We start from the raw sequence: 20,993 nt of genomic DNA, 5'->3' as shown, positions 1-20,993 counted from the left end.
AGAGGCCCCTTGGTCTTGCAAACTTTATATGACCCAGCACAAGGGAAGGCCTGGGCCAAGTAGTAGGAAAGGGTGGGTAGGGGAGCAGCGGCGGGGGGGTGGTATAGGGAACTTTTGGGATAGCATTCGAAATGTAAATAAAGAAAATAAAAAAAACCAAAAAACCAAAAAACACAAGAGCCCTGTGGTTTGCTGTCATTAGCACGCATCCTCATATGCAATGAGTAGCTATTTGAAGTTAGTAATTTGGTACTGAATTCTAACTGCTAGAGTTTTGAAAAATAGTCTCATTAGTATGATTATTATGATTCATTTCCTTTTTCCTAGCTTGTCACTTTCCCAGAGAACACAATGCACATTGGGTTTTTTTGTTTGTTTGTTTTTTATGATTGAACTAATACACTTTTTTGCCATGCACATGCCAAAGTAAATATATCGCAATAAATGCACACTGTAATGTTTTTCTGCAAAAAAAAAAAGTGTTAATTTTTGTCCTTGAATAACTTTGCATTTGGTCTTTTCCCAATAGAAAAAGCAGGCATTTTTTCCCTATGCAAAGGAAAAATCAAATGATACTATGCATTCAGTAGACATGGCCATTCCTAATTACTTCATATCTCCCTACCATAAAACACATTTAGAAACCTAGTTACCATTTTTTAAATTAGTTCATATGATGACAGTTTGTAAACAGAAAAAAAATTATTAGTGAATATAAAAAGGGCATTTGTTTTCTGTAAGAGTGGGTATGGATCAAATAGCTTTCTTAGCATTACCTGAAGTTGATATATTTAGGTTTTTATTTTACTTATGTACTTATATATTTTTAAATAAAAGTCTAGTTTTGTAACCTTGGTTGGCCTTGAGCTCACAGTGTTTCCTAGGCTGGCAAAGCCCTCTGCCTCTTCAGATGTGGGATTCCACACATGAGCGACCAAGGCCCCTTGAAACTGACCCATTACTAAGCACAAAGAAATCACTTTCATAGTTTCAACTTTTTTAAATATAGTTTTAAGGGCATTTTTCTGATGTCATAAAAATAAAAAAAGTAAGTGAAAATAACCAAGGAAGTATAAGAGAATCTTTTGACATTCTCTTATCCAACTTTTGCATACTTAGTGCCAAAGCATTTTAGCACCAAAATAAAGAAATGTCTTTACCAAATTCATTGAGTTAGATGTAATTACTGCATATATATATATATATATATATATATATATATATATATATATATCCCCTTGTACTTTAAATATTACCCTACTAGTTAAATAATATTTTACAAATTTGATCTGGAAGAGGAATAGTATGTGACAGAATGGTAACCTATATAAGTGAATGCTCTCTTAGGCAACATGGAATCTCCTCAGGCTGACCCCACCAGGAGGAGGAGCTGGCTATCTGCCAGGTTCTAAGAAAGCTGCCAATCAATCCCCCACAGGATCCTGAACTGGGCCAAATGTCCAAGTAATGTCTGCAGTAGAAGTCCAGCTTTGGCCTTACCTCCAAATCTGTTAGAAAAGGAGTGGGTGCTTCTCTAGTTCTGTACCTAAAGAGCACCAAGTCCATTGCCAGGAGAGTTCCTCACCAGTACCGTGGCTCCTCACGGGTTGCCTAGGATGCAGTGGCCTGAAAAGACCTCACCATTGCTCCTCTAATGAACACAGCTGTAGGAGGCCCTGGTGTGTGATGATTTGTTATTTGCCATTTGTTTCTCTGTATCCACCTCCAGCTGACCCATCAGCACAGCAAGCTTTCTAGGTGGGTGACGGAGAATGTCTGCCTCTGTACCTCTTAGGCCTCTTATTCTAATGCAGTTGTCATGGTGATGCACAATTTCTTATAATAACTTGCTAGCTACCTCTCACCTGATTTTTTTTTTTTTTTTTTTTTGGCTTTTCTTTCCCACAGTTGTCCAGACTACATTCTTATAGACTCCAGGAAAGGACTCCCATACCCTCTGGTTTCCAGTTGGTTTTAGCAAATGAGAAGAGCCAGGAAGTTATGGCAGCGAGGCTGGGCAGTAAATTTGGCAGGCAGCCGATGGCTCTTCTTTTTTTAATCCCTTACTCCTCCTGGTGCTGACTGGCCCTCCGTTCCATCCTGTACAGACCTTTATATTAGTTACTCTTCAGTTGCTGTGGTAGAACACCATTACCAAGGCGACTTACAGAAGAAAATGCTCAGTTCGGCAGATGGTTCCAGAGTTCCACGTTCATAATGGTGGAGGCAACATGAGAATAGGCAGCAGGTATAGAGGGTGAAGGCAGGAGCAGAGAGTTTACTTCTTGAACCACAAGCAAGCAACAGAGAATGCAATGAGGAAGTAGGTGAGGTGTTCTAACCTCAAAACCTGTGACATATTTTTCTCTAGCAACGCTGTACCACTTAAACCTCCCTGAATATCACTACTAACTGAGGATCAAGAATGAAAATAGCTGAGACTATAAAAGATATTTCTCACTAAAATAGTTATAGTCATCTAGATCTTTTCATTGTCATTGTAATTATTGCCTTTTTTAATTTAATAACTCTCAAGATATTTGAATTGCATGTCCAGTTCTTCCCATTGGGACCACTAATAGATGCACATCAGGATCAGCATTCTGACTACAGAAGATAGCTATTGATAATGTTAGGAGTATCAGGAGATACAAACTCTTCAAGATGACATTTTTAACTGCCCAAAGAATAAGCAGCCATTTCTTTGCATGCAATCCAGATACCACCCCAAGTTCCCTAGAAACTCTGATTTAAGACTTTTGGATAGGGGAACGATTGACGAATCTGAAGGGTATAGCAAGAGTGTTACCTAACCTGGGCCCATGGGAGCTCCCAGAGAGTAAGCCACCAGCCACAGGACATGGTCCTTGGACCCTTGGCACATATGTAGCAGAAGACTGCCTTGTCTGACTCCAGTGGGAGAGGATGCACATAATCCTGTAAAGACTTGATGTTCTCCGAAAGGGAGATGGTGGGGGAGGTGCGATGGATGAGGGTGGGTGGGTGGGTAAAGAGGGTAGGTGAGGGAGCACCTTCTTAGAGGCAAAGCGGAGGGGAACAGGGTGAAGAAATCTGGGAGGGGAGACTGGGAAGGGAGACAGGGGGGGTAATATTTGAAATGTAAATAAATAAAATAATTTAATAAAAAAGATTTTTGGAGCTTTTCTAAGACTATACAACTGAGAAATAAATGCTGTGAAATTTGTGGGATTTGCTATAGATATTTGCCTTTATTGTGGCCGCAAATAGTAATACCTGCATAGTGATTATAAGTATTAATTTTGGCAATTGCTTTACGAACTTTTCTTTGTTCTGAATGTCATCTACCTCTGAAATTAATACATGAATGGATGTAGTTCTATAAGAGAATATTCACCTACCGAGAAAGACTTACTGGAGGGATCCTAGCACCACAATAGGAATGAAATTAATCTAATTTAAAGGTCTTTATTTCTCTGCCCTCCACATGAGCTGGCACGGTTGTTTGGCAAACGCAGATGAGTAATAACTAGTGGCTGATGAAGATGCTTGCATAATTAATTGCTATGCAGTTATCAACATTTGCTCTATAACTTTGTATGCAGGCAGGTCATCTACAGCTTCATTGTCTCCAGAAAAATGTGAACTATGTTGCATTTTCTCATTACATAGATTAAAGTCAAACCCAGAGGGAAATTATCCAGTAAATACTCCTTGTAAGAGAGGTCTTTAAGTTTGCTGGATTAGGTTATCACTCACCTGACGGGAATCATAGCAATCTCTTGATAGTCTGATTACAACACTAATTAAGAGCCAGCTGGGCAGGAGAAGCAAAAGGGTGTAAGAATAGATTTGAATAACTGTTTAATAATGAACTCGCCAAACTCAGTCCTCAGTGCATTCAGATCATAGAGTAGAGTGGAGGAGGGCTAGTTTAAAGAAAAGGTGAGTTTCCAATTCTTTGGAGATATTGCACATCCATGTGTTACACTAAACCTTCTATTTATTTCTATTGAAGTTTTTAAGAAAAGTGCCACTAGGTTTTGTGTGTGTGTGTGTGTGTGTGTGTGTGNGAGAGAGAGAGAGAGAGAGAGAGAGAGAGAGAGAGAGAGAGAGAGAGAGAGAGAGAGAGAGAGAGAGAGACAGACAGACAGAGAGACAGAGACAGAGAGAGAGACAGAGAGACAGAGAGACAGAGAGAGACAGAGAGACAGAGAGACAGAGAGAGAGACAGAGGGGGGCAGGTGGAGGAACTTCTCAAGCTCCTGATGATATGATATAACAAAAAGGCTTTAGAATGGGGATAGCAGTAGGCAAAGGTGGTAACAGAAGAGAGAACGCAGTTTTGCTGAAATAACAAAGGACATCTGTCAAAGGAATCAAGAAGTAAATCTTTATTGTCTGTACAATTCTAAGTATGCACAACTTCTAACAACCCACCCTTAAAAAAATAACAGAGGCTGGAGAGATGGTTCAGTGGATAATCTGTTTACCATATAAATCAGGATTTGAAACACCAGCATCTACATAAAAGTTAAACGTGATTGCATGTATTTTTTTAACCCTGGTTCTGGGGAATAGAAAAAGTCAGACACTCCATCCAGCCTAAGCCAAACAGCAAGATCCAGATTCATTGAGAGACAGTGTCTCAAAAAATAAGAGGGCAGCCCTAGAAGAGGATACCCAAAATTGACCTCTGACTCCGCATACACAGCAGAACGTATCCACACTCTCAAGTGCATGCATATACATATCCTGCGCACATAGACAAATATAACAGTAGATTGAAGACTGCTGGTCCAAGGTCCACAGCACATATGCAGCTGAGGACTGCCTTGTCTGGTCTCACTGGGACAGGATGTGCTTAATCCTGTAGAGACTTGATGCTCCACAGGAAAGAGGATGCCAGGGGTGGGGAGGTATGGGGACCACCCTCTCAGAGGCAAAGGGGAGGGGGTGAAGAACTCTGGGAGGGGCCATCAGGAGAGGGGATGAGGAGGGGAGCAACATTTGGGATGTAAATAAGTAAAATAATTAATTAAAAATAAATAAAGCAAAAATTAACCAAATATATATGAAAAGATAAATTCTCTAAAATCTGGAAGACCTATTTTTTTTCTAAAGTAGACATTGGGGAAGGATTTTCACTTTCAGTTACTGTTTCCATCATTATTCCATGTCTATAACTCAGACCATCCAATGGTCCCATTTCTCACTGGTAAATCCCCATGAAACAATGTTTACAAGTATTGTCTAGTTAGTTAATCAAATGACTGATTTGCATAAAAGTATGATTCTATATTTCCCCAAATACTGCTGCTTTCAAAAGACATCTGATAGTTTTAACCAATAAATATATGAATTACATTGAAATATATACCAAAAGCTTTAGATATGATGTATATAATATAAAATTTGTAATAAAATAGTGGCACAAAAGTGACATTTTTTTCATTGTCATGGTTTAAATGAGAATGGCCCCCATAGGCTCATATATTTGGATGCTTAGTCACCAGGAAGTGGCATTATTTGAAAGGATGAAAAAGATTCAAAGGTATGGTCTTGCTGGAAAAAGTATTTCACTAGGGATGGGCTTCGATGTTCCAAAAACTCACATTAATCCCTAATCCCGAGTTTCTCTTCTCTCTCTGCCTACAAATCAGTAGTTCCCAGCTACTTCTTCAGTACACTGCTGCATGCTGTCAGTCTTCTAGTCATGATGATAAGAGGCTAAACCTCTGAGACTCTAAGCAAATCCCTAATGAAATGCATTCTCCTATCAGGGTTCCCTTCCTTATGATGCTAACTCCTCACAGCAATAGAACACTGACTAAGGACTCATCATCTGCGGGAAGTGTGTGCTAAGGCAGTCAGCTCTGCATGTTTTTACTTGTGGGTTCATTTAACAGCTTTACTCCTTTAACCACCCATCCACCCCCCACCCAATGTAAAGCTTTAATGAGGCTGGGAATGTGAATTTCTGACAGACAGGATTCAATCCTACTGATAACATGCCAGGACTTTGCACTAAGGAGTTCTATTTGAGTCACAACCTTTTGAGATTTTCCATGGACCTGTCCAACTTCAGACAAATCATTTAGTTCTTACTAAAAATATTTTAATAAATGTATTTTAAATAAGATGTTATCTTTCTGTACACATTTTATTGTGTATTTTATAAATTATGTTTTAGAATTTAAATAAATTATACATTGTGTATGTAAAGTGTATAATGTGTACATAAAGCAAAACAAAGCTTAGAAATGTTCATAAAAATGTACATTTGATAACATGTATTTTATTAAATGTGTACAGAATGCACAACTGCCTGAAACCCTAGCTCCAGGTGATCATCTGACTTCCTAAGGCACACACACACAAACACACACACACACATACACACACACACCCCTGGTATATACACAGAGAGATACAACTGTACACATGAATGAAAATATATCTTAAAATTATATTTTAAAGGTATAGCACATATAGTCTACCACAAAATAAAATACCTAAGACAGAGATCTATAGGAAAGAGCAGAAATGTCAGCTCAAAGTGGTATAAATGAGTGAAAAATGACTCGTGTCCCCAGCTCCCTGGCAAGCAACATTAATGAGAGTATTATTTACTCACTTGCCATGAAATCAATTCTTAAAGACTGGGCTTTGACACTCTATTTCATCAGTCTCAGAATAAATGATAGAAAGGAGACAGGTTTTTAAATACCAAATAATAACTGCAGTATCTACTTGTCATTTTTCAGAACTAGTCAATGAAGGCGTCTACCTTAGAGTTCACATCTTAAAAGTCACTCTGACCTTACCACTTGGAATTTTATAAGCAACATCTGCTAAAAGAGTCTGTAGAGGCAAGACTTAGCACAGCAGTTATCCAAATTTCTTGGAGAAAAATACTGGCTGTTCTGGGACTAGACACACACAGAGAAAGCAGAGGTATGGACCTATTTATAAAGGTGTTTATAAGTCATGATAATTTTAAACCAGTCACCATGCCAGCTTCTGAGGAAGGCAGATTGTGAGCAGGGAAAACAGAGGGGGTGATCCAGAAGGAAGTCTTAGCAGCAAACCTGATAGTGCCTTTGGTGGTGTGGGGGCAAATAACAAAGGTGCACGGTCACAACTATGGCAAGAACCATTGACCTGAGAGGTAAAACGGAGGGTGAATCTGAGTAGCCCTGCTGGAGAGAGATGTCTAAAGGTGAGGCGAAATTTAACAAGCTGGGGAAAAGAGAGGTAAGACTGTGTGCGACAGAGAAAATGGGGATGTGGAAAGACTGAGTTCGCAATTTAAAAGGATGTATAGGGAAATAAAAATCTAGTAAGTCTAAAATCTTAACCCCCTGACTAATCTGGGGTCAAGAGTCAAACCTGGTATAAAAACATGAGATATTATATAGAAAGCACACTACACTAGCTGAAGAGTATTTTTTAAATGAGGGATTAGTAGATAATGGGCAGAGTAAATCTACTAAAAATGTACCTTAGACAAAATTAACAACAAACACATTGAGATTGTTCTTCCAAAGAGAAGAACTAAGTGGAGTGAACTGAGACTGTGGAGGTGCAGAAAATTTCTAGGAACAAGTGTGGCAATGGAGTTTATGAGGTGTACAGAGAGGCAGAATTTTCCAAGCTGGTCGAGAGAATGGATGCGCAGAGTGGAGATAAGAGAGATGCATGCATTAAGATCATTTTCAGGGCTGGTGAGATGGCTCAGTGGGTAAGAGCACCCGACTGCTCTTCCGAAGGTCCTGAGTTCAAATCCCAGCAACCACACGGTGGCTCACAACCATCCGTAATGAGATCTGACTCCCTCTTCTGGAGTGTCTGAAGACAGTTACAGTGTACTTAAAAAAAAAAAAAAAAAAAAAAAAAAGATCATTTTCAGGTCCCTGGTTTTGAAAACTTATTTATGGTGTGCTGGTTACTAAGAAAAATGAGCAAAACAAGTGCAGTTTGGTCTAGCTTGTGGATTCAGTTGTGGCGAATTGGAGAATATCGAGTTGACAAAACCTATGAGCTCGCTGTGTAGTGGTAGCCATTAACAGCAAGTTAGTGTGACTGATAGTTCAGGGAAGCAGCTGGGTATGGAGACAGAGTTCTGGGAGTGAACAGATCATAGTTTCAACCTGTAATTGAAACATGGGGAGTGGGTAATAAGGCAGGTAACTTAGATGGAGCCCTAGGGATGTCATAAATGTATGATGAGCCTAGGGTCTTAGCCAATGTTTTTTATAAAGCAAAGTTACATTCTCACACTTTATGTGGTAGAGGGTACTATAGGATAAGTTATAGCAAAAGCTGACAGGATTTGGAGAGGCAGGAGAGTCAATTCCCATTGATACACTACCCACCCAGCTTCTTAGGAAGCACAGCTTGCTATTAGTTTTGTGAGGCTTCTTCAAGATTCTCCATCATGACCTTCAAAATGGCTTCCTGAAGGGTATAGGCTGTAGAAGTTCATGTACTCTATTATCTTCTGATTCCTTCTATTTCCCGCCTCTCAATGACCGCATTTTAGATCTTGTCATTTGTAGGGTTTAGCCTTTTCCAACAGCTACTTGGAGAACACAGGATTTTTTGGGGTCCAGTCTGATGGAGCCTGGGGTGCTATGGATTGAAGTGTTCTTCCTCCAGTGGACATAATCACTGTCCTCAGTCAGTAGTCCCTGGTAGAGGAGAATATGACAGTAACGTGGAAAGGACATTCACACAAGACTCGTCTCATAGCAACTAACAGAGTTCCTGAGAGTAAAAATGCCTTCCAGGAAAGCATTCTTCCAAAACTTACCTCCATTACCGCCACCACGACAATCAAATGTCAATGTCATTTTTAAAGGGAACAAACTATAGCCACACTGGAAGATGTGTTGCAGTTGTTCTTCTCTTGGGGTTGGAGAAATGAAGTACAAAGATGTTTTGCATAACTGATTACAAACAGCATGCTGAATCAGACACTGAGGTCTACATTTCTGAATATCTCCACATAAAGGCCTATGCCAGGAGAGTGTCAGATGTTAGCCCGTGGTCAGACAGCTGTCTTTGCTTTGCTTATTTGTCTCATTATTTCCTGGAAGAGGTGAAAATGGAAGTCACCATCAATGTTGGTGGCACATTCCTGACATGTTTTTAAACACAGTGTAGACACAACCAAATCTGCTATAAAAATAACACCTAGTAATTTTATATTGGCCCAAGCAATGTTTTCTTTATATAAGAATATAAATTTACACTTCATGACGTTATCCAACAGGAATACTCTAATCTTTCTTGTGAATCTTAAATGGATAGTTCAAGTTTAAACATGCCCTCATTTTAATATATCTCTGGTCCCTGGGAAAAAAATTAAAAAATGGTGACATGTTTTCTAAAAGAAGAACAATGAACTTACAATATGTTTTTCTTCCAAGAGAAACAAATGTTCTAAAATATTATTAAAATTATGATTATATCATTTCCTCTTCCATTCCTCCAGGTAAGCCAGTGGTTCTTAGGTTTTCTAATGCTGCAACCCTTTAAGCCAGCTCCTCATGTTGTGGTAACTAACCGTGGACTATAAAATTATTTCATTGTCAAAGCATAACCGTTTAATTTTGCTACAGTTATGAACAGTAATGTAAATCTGATATGCAGGATATCTGATATGTGCTCCTTATGAAATGGTATTCAAACCCCATAGGTATCATGACCAACAGGCTGAGAACAAATGCTCTAAACCCTCCTGGTTTCCAACTCCCTACCCAGACTGACTCTCTGTTGCCTGTAGGTTTTTGTCAAGGCCTCATAGACTTTTACCCTTCCACATTAGCATGTGTATTTGCTACCCTTCTTGTTAAGCTTGTGTTTGGTCAGCTTGCTGGTGAGATTTTATGGTTGTAGCCTCTGACATTTGTAGGAGACACACAGTCTCACACCAAACTCCCTGTCACTCTGGTTAAGGTTTTTTTTTTTTTTTTTTTTTTTTCCCCAGAATAACTCTCCCAGTTTTTTTTCCAATTAATGATTGAATCGTTATTCAAATTTTGTATTCATATATGCATGATTGAGAGGCTCTGTATCCCTTTTAAAGCACCTCCTTATGATTTGAACTGCTCAAGGAAAATACCCAAGGAATCAGAGGAGGAGGAATGGTCACGTCTCATAGTGTAATTTACATTATTCTCTAATAATCATCTTAAATCTTATTGACAAAGATTGTCCACAAGGGTGTGGGAGAATTGCATCTAATTCTGTTCAGACTGCTGTAGTAAAATATCATGAACTGGGAAGCTTACATACAGAAGCCATGGTGGTTAGGAATTACAGGACCCAAGATATAACTGAATCTAATCATAAAGATCCCACCTCCTAAACCATTATCAACATTCGGTTGGGGATTTCAACACATGAGTTTAGACCACAAGGGAAAAGACGTTCAAATATTCAGACTGTCAACTTGGTAGCCATCTGCTTGACACCTTTTGTGGGAGGTCGATATTCTCATTCAAAACTTTAGAATTTTATTTTGCAGCATCTAAAAGATAATGTTGCTAAGTCCCCAAATTAAACATTAATATGAAAATTATTTTGCATTTAAAATATAAAACAAGCCAAAATATCAGTCTAATAGAGGTATACTATATTTTCAAACACATATCTCTTGAAATTTATCACACACACACACACACAGAGAGAGAGAGAGAGAGAGAGAGAGAGAGAGAGAGAGAGAGAGAGAAGAGAGAGAGAGAGAGAGAGAGAGGCACAAACAAGGGAGATGATGTCAAGAGAAACAGGAAGAAGCAGGAACTGCAAAACAGGTAAGAAACAATAGGAATTTTCACAGTTGTAGAGAAATTAGCTGCCAGGATTATTGCTATGCATAGGCATGGTCCAAATGGGAGAAGGAAAAAAGTACGAAAGTTATATACAGGTTCTATAATTCGGATACAATTCAACACAACAAGATGCAAATGTCTGGAGTAGGAAAAGATCTATATAAGGCATCATGGATTTTAAAGTGCTGATGACAAGGCAGCTGTTTTCAGTTTCTGCAAGGGCCTGGCTAGGTGAATCTGAGAAGGGCCTTCTATTCCTATACTTCACCAGCAAGAGCTGCCTCTGACATGCTTTACATATGAATAACTAAACAGAAGGATGCTAGCAGAACAGAGATGTACTGAGATTATGTATGAAGGAGATATGTGTGCGCACACACATATGCATTTGTGGTGGAGGTGCAATTAAAGTTACCCTAAATAGGAAATCTTGCTCCCCTCAGAAGCAGATGGACAAATAAAAAGCAAACTCAAGGGTGACCCAGGGACTTCCCAAACAATATAGGCTATCCCCATGCTCTATATAGGCTATCCCTATTGCTCTATATAGGCTATCCCTATTGCTCTATTTAGGCTATCCCCATGCTCTATATAGGCTATCCCCATGCTCTATTTAGGCTATCCCCATGCTCTACATAGGCTATCCCTATTGCTCTATATAGGCTATCACTATTACTCTTGGCTGATAATGTATAGCAGACTTTTCCTAGAAAGATGCTTCACAGTTGTTTGGCTCAGTTGTCTAAGAGTGAGCCTCAGTAGTCTTTAACTGTTTATATACTCTTGAGGAGGGAGGGACCTAACGACCTAATGGTTCATTTCTGAGACCTTATAGAGCTATGTGAATTGTTTGCTTCCTGTCTTGTCAGAATATCCCTGTAGGATGAAGTGTCCCATCCCCACGTAGAACAACCTATTGATTCAACTCCGCTAATAGCTACCCTAATATGTCCTTTCCTTCACTTTTATATGATTTGTCTTAGGTAGTTTGCCTCCATGATGGAGGCATTATTTAACCTTAGGGGAAGCTGCTACACAACAGTTCTCCTCTAGAAATGGATGGTAAGACCCATGGGGAAATCAAAATTGCTACTAACCAGGAAGTTTCTTCCCTGGTGGCTAGGTCTCATAGTACCAGAAGGCTACAGGGAAAGAAGAATCATCCAGAAATGCACCTTCAGAGCTACCGTAATGACTGCCGTGGCAAGCTATGTCTATGGATGCAACGGTGGCAGAAATATTATGGTTGTAACAAAATGCCTTTCGAATGGACTTAAAGCCTATTCCACATGCAGAAATATATACCTAGTACTGGCTATCTGGGTAAAACTTTGTGACTGGAAAGATCACTGGTCCCAAGGACCAATTGACCGCTATTTTGATAAGTGTATATAGAATCAAACTGTCCTCTAAATTCTTATTTCTATACCCACAGTTTAGTAGAGCTCTCAGACCTGATCAGAGAACTTTGTGAGGTGGACAGTCATTAATTAAGAGACTCTCAATTAATCATGTGAAAAGATTAAGTGTCTACTAGGTACTCAGTTATAAATGGAAATCATTCATTGTAAATGGTCAGGGGGACCCTGGCAAAACAGTGTTTTCTGGATATGGCATGACTGAAGAACTCATAAAGTAACCAGCACTACCATCCCGTACAAGAGTAAGCCAGGCAAGGTTCCAGCACGGAAGGCGCTAAGAGTTATTGAGTTACCTAGTTGAAAACTGAAAATCAGTTTTCCTTAAGGATATGACATCTGTGGGTCTACCATGTTCTACTGAGTAGACCCCCATCCCTTTGTATATAAACACTTCAATTGCACTCTGTAAGTCATTTTAAAAAAATGACATGAGGTTGAGAAGAGGTGGGGATGTAGGGAGAAGATCTAGGAAGAGGTAGGGGGAAGATTAGGTAGTGAATATGTTCAAAATATATTGTATGCAGGTATGAAATTCTCAAATAATTAATAAAATACATTAAAATTACTAGTCTGTTATACAGGTTGCCAATGAAATTTTTATTCCATTTAACATTGTACGGTTTATTTTGATAACTCATCTAGTTATTGGGTATATTTTTTCCTTATTTTTTCTTTTTTTATTATTATTTTCTTTATTTACATTTCAAATGCTATCCTGAAAGTTCCCTATACCCCCCGCCCCCGCCCCTGCTCCCCTACCCACCCACTCCCACTACTTGGCCCTGGCCTTGCCCTGTGCTGGGTCATATAAAGTTTACAAGACCAAGGAGCCTCTCTTCCCAATGATGGCTGATTAGGCCATCTTCTGCTACATATTCAGCTAGAGACACGAGCTCAGGGGTTACTGGTTAGTTCATATTGTTGTTGTACCTACAGGGTTGCAACCCCCTACAACTCCTTGGGTACTTTCTCTAGCTCCTGCATTGGGGGCCCTGTGTTCCATCCAATAGCTGACTGTGAGCATCCACTTCTGTGTTGCCACTGAAATATTTTAAACAGGAAAATGAGTGACATAATCAGAGTTGAATTTTTATTTATTTATTTATTTACTTACTTACTTACTTATTACCATGCAAGACAACTGTTTATTTCTAAAGGATTTTGTAGTAAACACAGTGAACAGGCTCCAAGTAGCTGTCTATTCTTCTCCCACACCCTTGTCCTCATAGGAATCGATGCCTACTTCCTCATAATCTTTTTCCAGGGTAGCCATATCCTCTCTAGCCTCAGAGAACCCCCCCTCCTCCATTCCCTCACCCACATAACCAGTGTACAAAAGCCCTCTTGGCGTACATCACGTCAAACTTGTGGTCCAGACAGGCCCAGGCATCAACAATGGCAGTTGTGTTGCTCAGCATGCACACTGCATGCTGCACCTTGCCCAGGTCACCCCCAGGCACCACAGTGGGTGGCTGGTAGTTTATACCAACCTTGAAGCCAATGGGACACCAGTCCACAAACTGGATGCTGTGCTTTGTCTTGATGGCAGCAATGGCAGAATTAACATCCTTGGGCACCATATCTCCATTGTGCAGCAGGCAACAGGCCATATACATCCCATGCCAAGGGTCACACTTCACCATCTGGTTGGCAGGCTCAAAACAGGCATTGGTGATCTCTGCCACTGACAGCTGCTCATAGTAGGCCTACTCTGCAGAAAAGACTGGTACATAGGTAGCCAAGGTGAAATGGGTGCAAGGATAGGGCACTAGGTTGGTCTGGAACTCTGTCAGGTCCACATTGAAGGCCCCATCAAAGTGCAAGGAAGCTGTGATGGAGGAGACATTTTGACTGATGAGGCAGATGAGGTTGGGCGCTCACTATTCAGGTTATGGCAACAGATGTCATACATGGCCTCATTGTCCACCACGAAGGAACAGTTAGTGTTCCAGGGTGGTATGGGTGATCAGGATGGAGTTGTCAGGCTCCTCTACAGCCAGGGACACTTGTGGGGCTGGGTAGATGGAAAATTCCAGCTTGAACTTCTTACCATAGTGAACAGAAAGCCACTCCATCAGCAGAGTGGTGAAGCCAGGGCCAGTGCCCCCTCCAAAGCTGTGGAATACTAACGAAGCCCTGAAGTCCTGTGCACTGATCAGACAGCTTGCAGATCTGGTCCAGCGCTGGGTTGATGATCTCCTTGCCAATGGTGTAGTGACCATGGGCATAGTGGTTGCCCGCATCTTCTTTCCCAGTGAAAAGCTGCTCTAGGTGGAAGAACTGGCGGCGGTATGGGCCATTTAGGAACTCATCAATTACAGTAGGCTCTGTCTCCACAAAGACTGCCTGAAGCACATGTTTACCAGCTCCAGTTTCACAGAAGCATCGTCCCCTCCAGCAACCGTCTTATCTCTGGGCATCTGCCCATCAGGTTGAATCCCATGTTCCAGACAGTAGAGCTCCCAGCAGGCATTATCCATCTGGATTCCTGCCTGCCCCACATAGACTGAAATGCACTCACACATGATGAGTTTGGGCTATACATCTCACATAGAGTCGGGGTCACGGATCTCAGTGTGATCTCCAAGGTTGAATTTTAAATTATGATATTGACTCCAGGGTTGAGAATAGATTTGAAGAAAGTAAGACTGGAAAGTATGAAATGATTTAGAATGCTATGGTGAATGCAGTGAAGACATTATAATTAATCTGAAATTCCCGTAGTGACGACGGGAATGAGCAAAGAGAGAGGATCTAAGGCATCCATATGAAACTAACTAGAACTGATATAAACATGGAGAGACACAGTGAGAGAATGATAACGCTCAGATTTCTAGATGACTGTGTTGGTGGTGGTTAATGCCAAAATACAAATACAGGTTGACAAGGTTTAAGACTGTGGCGCTCAGATACTGTGGAAGGTGAAGACATCCATTTAGGACATGTCAAATCCAGAGGGAGATGTCTAACAGGCAGCAGAGTGTGTGCTTTGTCATTCAGAGGGAGAGAAATGTGTGCTGTGGCACCTTAGACAGAATGAGTAGAGAAGAGGTCACCTATAAAGCAGGAAGAACAAGGTGCTAGGAAAGTGCAAGAGCTCATGAGTAAACTCTTGGTGCTCAAATCCTAAATAACTGAAGCTTTGGGAGGGTTGGGGAAGGGATCATATTTCATTCAAATATGCAAATAAAGTCAAACGGAAGTCCTTTTCTGTGGAAATATCCCAAGTGCCTCTGTCCTAAAAAAAAAAAAAAAAAGGCAGAATCATAGCTCTAGAGAAGTCCAGGGAGAAGGTAGCATCAGAGAATCGAGTTGGGGATAACTTCCTTCAACAATGGCTTGGCCACCTCAAAAGCAACAGGACCTGAGTACCACTGACTTTCCTGCCTCTCCGACCATGACCATGGCCACTACAGAGTTCCCTTTAAACTCCCTGTTTTTCAATTTAGATGATCCCATTGAGCATGAAGCTCTAAGGTCAACCTTGAAAACTGGGACCCTGGCTTCTAAACTGGAGACTATTGCAGTGTAATTTAACAATGGCTGTTAATTTATGTATCAAGAAACCTTCAGAAAGTTGAAGGGTTGAAAAAGAGTTGCATAGAATTCTGAAATCCTGTTTGGAGTTCTTTGGCAGCTTTCGACAATGAGTGTCATAATGTAGGGCCTTGCTTTGTAGACTTTAATTGCATTTTGAATGACAGGTTTCTGAAACCTGAGTTATTTTCGACTTTTAATTTGTGACTTTTGAATGAAAGCTTTTATGATTTAAAGGCCCAGGTGTCCCCTCGTCCCCATACTTTGGAAGATCCTCATTCTTCCTAGAAGCCTCCACCTTCATCATTCCTTTTTACTTTAAAGAGAAGCCTATGCTGGTGTTCTGCAATTCTGAGGTTGCCTCCAGCTAAGACTGTTCAGGGGAAGATAAAGAAACCAATAAACAAGACAAGAAAAAGGAACTGACCAGTAAATCCACATTAGGAAATAACTGAAAATTTTATTAAAAATCCATTTGTGTGAAATGAATCCCTCTAAAATTAAAAAGTTGCCCTGTGTTTTCTGAACTCAAACTTTAGAAAAATCAATTTTCAGTAGATGAGGCAATGTTAGTTCGTCCTGTTTATAACTGTCTTCAGGTTAGTTACCCTGTTTGTACTAGAAACAAACACTATCTAAACAATTTCAACATTTTTATATCATTTAAACAACAGACTCTATATGGGATTTTTCTTTCAAAGTAGCTACCAAACCATATTTGAAATTTGCTGTTATTTATCAGTTAATTGGGATAATCTTGAAAATATTTCATAAGCACACAATGAAAGTACTCAAAATGTCAGAAACTATTAGAAACTGCAGTAATTCACAATTACATTTATTCAATAATATTCACTTAAGTGGATTGGCTAGTCAATATCCTACACTTAATTACATCCATTTGGATCCGTTTTATAGTGTATTATACAAAACCCAAATTATATCCTGCTGTAATTGCCTACTGCCCATCTCAATAACAGGAAGCCAGGACTCTCACAAATAATTAAATCATTTTCTGTCATCTTCCATACTCAAGGTTAATTCTGTCATTGCTATTAATTTCCCTACAACTACAAATGAAAAGAAATTAGAAAGAATAAGACTATGTGGCTTGCCTAGGTCCTGTCAATCCCAGAGCATCCAGAAGGAAAACCCTTTATTTTCTCATCATTTTACTTTCCAAGTACACATACTGTACTTGATAAATGCCTATGGAATCTATGGCATCCTGTCAAATCTGCCTTAGTAACAACATAGCAAAAACAATCCTAACCCGGGATTTGGGACCTTTGAGCAAAAGGACACCAAACGGCCTTTGCTCATTGTGAGTGACCTTGCTGTGGAGAATAAGAGTACAATTATCCATCGTGTCACTCTGTGAACATTCAGTGAAACATAAGAGAAAAGCTCTGTACACATTCACCTGACCAACATTGTAGGATAAAAAGCAGTAGCTGTAAATAATGCAGACCTCTATGTTTACCATGGGTTTCTGTTTGTCCTGAATTTTCATTCATTTGCATCAATAAGGAGAGCTGGCACATGCAACATCCTATGCACTTTCCCTGAGTTTTGCAATTCTTCACAAACTCTGGAATCATTCTGTGAAGGCCCAGCTCTACCATTATGCCTTTGGGGAAGACTTTTGACCATCTTAGTTTTCCCATGCCTTAAAGATGCTTTCTCAGCCCTTGGTCAACCACAAGGGAAGCATTAACAAACACACATACACACACACACACACACACACACACACACACACACACACACACACACACTTATCACTTAACCCAATCACTTAGCAAAAACTCAGTCTTCTAATAAGGGTTCAGGGAAGGATTCTTCATTTCATATTGGAAATGGTCATTTCGATTACCTCTTGCAGAAATTGAGTTTATCATTGGAAAACTGAGGCAGCAGCTGATCATTATTGACATTGATCACTATTCTGTATACTTTATGAAATGAGGCTTATCCATTCATTTATGATGGCTCACATTTGAGTAAATATTATAACATGAAAATATTGAGTCTTTAAAATAAGTACAGAATTTAAAGCTTCTCTTGTATTTGGTGATATACCATTGATGAAACATGGGTTTTAAAACACTGTCAAAATACTTTATTAGTTTCCTAGCCTGTGCATTTGTTGGCTTGGTTAATAATCTAACACCCCACACACCCCCACCCTCGTGCATCAGTTGGCTGGAAAACTACTATCATAGCTTCAGGAAGTGAAGCATTGCCTACTCATTTCTCTCCCTTATGCCTGCAGGCTACACTGTAATTCTCATCTGCCCTACTTTGCTCTGGACATATTTTTAAGTGTCAGAACGTTCTGCATATTTACATGGCAGTATATATCTGGAATGTGGAGGTTATGCCAGGCCCTTAGAATAGAGCAGTGACAAGAAGGAAGGGGTGGAAGGGGTGACAAGTGTGTGTGTGTGTATATGTGTGTGTGTGTGTGTGTGTGTGTGTGGGAGAGAGAGAGAGAGAGAGAGAGAGAGAGAGAGAGAGAGAGAGAGATCCAATCCAAGGGGAAGAACATGTCTATAGGAAAGGGCATCATTATGTACTCTCCAAGTGTCCACTTCAGTCAGCCATCGTTTGGGTCTCTATAGAATTCCTGTGTCACTGGATTAGCTATCCTATGAACTCAAAGTTAACTAGTTATACAACCTACGGCCAGCCCAAAAGACACTTGTTTCACTTCATTTCTGTGTCTTACCATGCTGTTCTCCCCCCCCCCCCAAATGACTTACTCAGGTCTGTCTCTCCCGTCCCCTGAGGAGCAAAGATGTGTTCTGCAAAGACTCACCTTCATTCAGTCTGTTATATAAAGGAAATTATGAATGAGGCAGACTTGGATTCAGAGGCCAGCTCTGGCTCTCACCAGTTTTGTGTTCAGATTATTATAGGAAGTGCATGAATGCTTATCAAAAAAGTGGGAAAATCCATAAGAAGTACTTAGGTCTCTGGGTTTATTAAAACCTGTTTTCTTTGGGGGTATTTGTTGGGGGTTGTGTTTAACTAGATTGTGGTGGATGGGTACACTCTAGTTCTGCTTTAATGTCATTATAAAAGAAAGGGGGAATATAGATGTAAACCTCAGGTGCCCTAATATGGTCCATGTCACTAAACGGAGGTAAACAGCCAACTTTCTGTCTCTTGTACTCCAGTCATTATATGTATGCTGAGTTCTGGACAGAGGAGAGGAAGAAATTTATTCACCTTTTGTTATATCCTTCTTGGCTAGCTGAACTACTCAGGAGGCAAGGGTGGGTGGAGACTTTCTTCCTGCTAAGCACGAAACCACTCCTGAGATTGTGCTGTGGTTTGGAGGCAACATGACTCCTGGGTTGAACACAGAAGAGGAATCAAGAGACCTGCTCTTTCTGCTACCTGGTTCCAGTGCTTATTTAGTAAGTGACCTTGAGCAAACCACTTTGTTCCTCTTCTCCCTATTAAAGAAAACTAATTGATCTTGTGGTCATACTTCACAAAGATGTAATGAAGATGAGTGTAATACAATTAAAGCAGCTTCAAACAAGAATTCTGCACAGTACATAATTAGTTCTATAATCTTTAACTCCGAATAATACCAAGATATCTACATCAGAATTAAAAATTCAAGAAGTAAAGTGTATTTTTCCTCTCTAAGAAGAGAAAAGAATTCAACTATACTTCAGTTCATATAAGTATATATATGGTGACTTGAGAAATCTCACTGGATTAAGTAATGGAGGACATGATACATATGGTGGCCTTAACACCCTAGACATTGATGAAATGATTAAATGTGATCAGCCAGACAAGGACTCCACATAGAGGTACAAAACTGTTTTTTGAATAACAAAAATAAAAAAACTCTGATCAAAGGTTGTTAGAGGTGATATTTAAGTTCATGATCCAGTTCTGGAAGCAGATATATCATAAGGTAAAATTAAAGACTAGAAAACTCTGAGAATCCTATCAGGACTCCATGTGTGCTTCCTACGTCTACATCTCTCAGCTAAACAAAAAATGAATAGGAAAACCCTGAACAGCGAGAGAGTGTGTGTATGGACTGTGAACCCACTGGATCAATTCACTGGAGTCCCCATGGTACTTGGGCACTTCCTGTTTTTATAACACACTCCACCTTATTCTGCCTGCAAGACTACCTGCAGTAAAGATTTATCTATGCAAAGTATCTTTGCAAGCTTTCAGTGCATTTTCAGATGGTTTTCTGTCAGTTGAAACACTGGGGGCATGAGTATAAATCTTTCTGGCTAGAAAGATTTACTGCATTGAACTGATCTGTTCTGTTCTACCGGGATTTCCTTTTCTGATCTGGGGCAGAAACAATGAAGCAGTGATCTATGCTTAGTCATCACTTGTTTGTTTCATTCAGGCAGTTTCTACAGGGTACTGGTCCAAGGATGAAGCCTCTCCTTCTAAAAGACCCATTCTGCCATCTTTTTACCCTACTTCTTACTCCAGGGATTTCTGTATAGAAAGAAAACTTTCTCTTATTACCAGTTTTGCAGTAGATCTGATCTCCTCTGAAATTTGGTGCATATTGCCTGCATACGAAGTTTGTTCGTTGTTATTGTCCTTTAACTTAGAGCTGGTGGGTCCAGCCTTCTTGAAGAAATCCTGCCTGTATGACTGAGCCAAAGCTGACTGTTTTCACCTTCATCTAAGATTATTATTCAGGAAGAGCACAGCATCTCTGAGTGCTGGGTAGGCTCATCTCTGGCTGAAGCTAATATATTTTACTCTTCAAAAGCATTCTGTGAGACAGAAGAAACCAGGGACCCTTTAACCTACAATCATTTAACTTTTCCAACATGATCTTATCCAAGCTTTCTATCTCCCAACCCCTGATAATTCCTAAGTGGCGATGAGAAGCTCATGGTGGTTTCTGAAAGTCACAGCATTGTTTCTTAACCTTCCCCCAGACAGTTCAAAGAAGTCAAGGTCCATTCATTCATGTAATTCTTGTTGAGTTGAACTTTGTTCGCATTTTTACTGTGCCTTGCTTCCTTATCTATGTATATAATAGAATAAGACAAGAGCTTTATAAGTTAAAAGAGCCAACATTTGTGAGATCATGGACTGTCCATATTGGACAGTTATATTTTATAGTAGTCTTATCCTATTTCACTTGATGGCAGAAAGAAGGAAGGCAGCAGATGTGTTCAGAACCAAGCAAACACAAATAGATTTGCTT

General features: G+C 39.9%; 1 protein-coding gene and 1 pseudogene across 3 annotated transcripts in view; one reads left to right on the top strand and one right to left on the bottom strand.

Moving 5' to 3' along the window:
* Window positions 1-20,993, top strand: part of Nkain3 (sodium/potassium transporting ATPase interacting 3) — a 601,685-nt gene that overhangs the window by 349,373 nt on the left and 231,319 nt on the right. The window lies entirely within an intron of this gene.
* Window positions 13,437-14,763, bottom strand: LOC110338669 (annotated as a pseudogene).

Source organism: Mus pahari, chromosome 22 (genome assembly GCF_900095145.1).
Source record: "Mus pahari chromosome 22, PAHARI_EIJ_v1.1, whole genome shotgun sequence".
NCBI lineage: Eukaryota > Metazoa > Chordata > Mammalia > Rodentia > Muridae > Mus > Mus pahari.
This window is presented reverse-complemented; position numbering and strand designations above follow the sequence as displayed.